This window comes from Polyodon spathula, chromosome 3, assembly GCF_017654505.1.
Source record: "Polyodon spathula isolate WHYD16114869_AA chromosome 3, ASM1765450v1, whole genome shotgun sequence".
In the NCBI taxonomy this organism is placed as follows: domain Eukaryota; kingdom Metazoa; phylum Chordata; class Actinopteri; order Acipenseriformes; family Polyodontidae; genus Polyodon; species Polyodon spathula.
The window spans coordinates 1,029,501-1,032,104 of NC_054536.1; positions in this window are offsets into that span (position 1 = coordinate 1,029,501).

Consider the following 2,604-nt stretch of genomic DNA (forward strand, 5'->3'; position numbering starts at 1 on the left):
CGAGAGACGCGAGCGATGTGATTTAATCATTTAGAAGTCACTGCAGTCAGATGGGAGTATCCACACCAGCAGCGAGAGACGCGAGCGATGTGATTTAATCATTTAGAAGTCACTGCAGTCAGATGGGAGTATCCACACCAGCAGCGAGAGACGCGAGCGATGTGATTTAATCATTTAGAAGTCACTGCAGTCAGATGGGAGTATCCACACCAGCAGCGAGAGACGCGAGCGATGTGATTTAATCATTTAGAAGTCAATGCAGTCAGATGGGAGTATCCACACCAGCAGCGAGAGACGCGAGCGATGTGATTTAATCATTTAGAAGTCACTGCAGTCAGATGGGAGTATCCACACCAGCAGCGAGAGACGCGAGCGATGCGATTTAATCATTTAGAAGTCAATGCAGTCAGATGGGAGTATCCACACCAGCAGCGAGAGACGCGAGCGATGCGATTTAATCATTTAGAAGTCACTGCAGTCAGATGGGAGTATCCACACCAGCAGCGAGAGACGCGAGCGATGCGATTTAATCATTTAGAAGTCACTGCAGTCAGATGGGAGTATCCACACCAGCAGCGAGAGACGCGAGCGATGCGATTTAATCATTTAGAAGTCACTGCAGTCAGATGGGAGTATCCACACCAGCAGCGAGAGACGCGAGCGATGTGATTTAATCATTTAGAAGTCACTGCAGTCAGATGGGAGTACCCACACCAGCAGCGAGAGACGCGAGCGATGTGATTTAATCATTTAGAAGTCACTGCAGTCAGATGGGAGTATCCACACCAGCAGCGAGAGACGCGAGCGATGTGATTTAATCATTTAGAAGTCACTGCAGTCAGATGGGAGTATCCACACCAGCAGCGAGAGACGCGAGCGATGTGATTTAATCATTTAGAAGTCACTGCAGTCAGATGGGAGTATCCACACCAGCAGCGAGAGACGCGAGCGATGTGATTTAATCATTTAGAAGTCAATGCAGTCAGATGGGAGTATCCACACCAGCAGCGAGAGACGCGAGCGATGCGATTTAATCATTTAGAAGTCAATGCAGTCAGATGGGAGTATCCACACCAGCAGCGAGAGACGCGAGCGATGTGATTTAATCATTTAGAAGTCACTGCAGTCAGATGGGAGTATCCACACCAGCAGCGAGAGACGCGAGCGATGCGATTTAATCATTTAGAAGTCAATGCAGTCAGATGGGAGTATCCACACCAGCAGCGAGAGACGCGAGCGATGTGATTTAATCATTTAGAAGTCAATGCAGTCAGATGGGAGTATCCACACCAGCAGCGAGAGACGCGAGCGATGCGATTTAATCATTTAGAAGTCACTGCAGTCAGATGGGAGTATCCACACCAGCAGCGAGAGACACGAGCGATGTGATTTAATCATTTAGAAGTCAATGCAGTCAGATGGGAGTATCCACACCAGCAGCGAGAGACGCGAGCGATGCGATTTAATCATTTAGAAGTCACTGCAGTCAGATGGGAGTATCCACACCAGCAGCGAGAGACGCGAGCGATGCGATTTAATCATTTAGAAGTCACTGCAGTCAGATGGGAGTATCCACACCAGCAGCGAGAGACGCGAGCGATGCGATTTAATCATTTAGAAGTCACTGCAGTCAGATGGGAGTACCCACACCAGCAGTGAGAGAAAATTTTGCAGCACAGAGACATTTTTCAAGTTGCATAAAAATAGTTTTATTAATAAGCAAAAATAAACAGGAGCACACATGCAGTCTACATATCCAGCATTTAAATGAAAGCTGTGCACCTTTGCTAGCTTTTAAAGCCTGCACACCGCAAGCAACCATCTTAACCACAATGCAAAAGAGCCAGGTTCATCTGCACCTAACCACAATGCAAAAGAGCCAGGTTCATCTGCACCTAAAGAGCCAGGTTCATCTGCACCTAACCACAGTGCAAAAGAGCCGGGTTCATCTGCACCTAACCACAGTGCAAAAGAGCCGGGTTCATCTGCACCTAACCACAGTGCTAAAGAGCCGGGTTCATCTGCACCTAACCACAGTGCTAAAGAGCCGGGTTCATCTGCACCTAACCACAGTGCTAAAGAGCCGGGTTCATCTGCACCTAACCACAGTGCTAAAGAGCCGGGTTCATCTGCATTCCTGCTTTTAGAGCTTTTACCCTCCTCTCCTCTCACCCACAGGGCACAGGACAGAATGCTTACCGGCAGTGTATCCCATAAAATAAGCTTAACACATGAAGAGCCTGGGAAATCCTCCAGCAGAGCTGTGTTGGTCACTAATCAAGAACAATAACAAACACCCCCTCACACACGCCAGCCAGACTGCACAATTCGTTCATTCCACCCCCTAAACCCTGTGTGACGTGCCAAGATGAGAGCTTATATCAAAAGAGTAGTTGAGAAGCAATCCAGATTGCCAAGTAGAAATGCCTAGACAGACAAATCGCTTGCCATAAAGAGGGACTTCGAACTTGAGAGTTTCTTTTTCAAAGTCATCCTTTCATAACAATATATGCATAGATATTGTTAAACATTAATTTAGATTAGTGTGCCTGTGTATAAAAAAGTTGAAATTCCAGATGTCTTTTGCCAGTGCAGACGTTGATC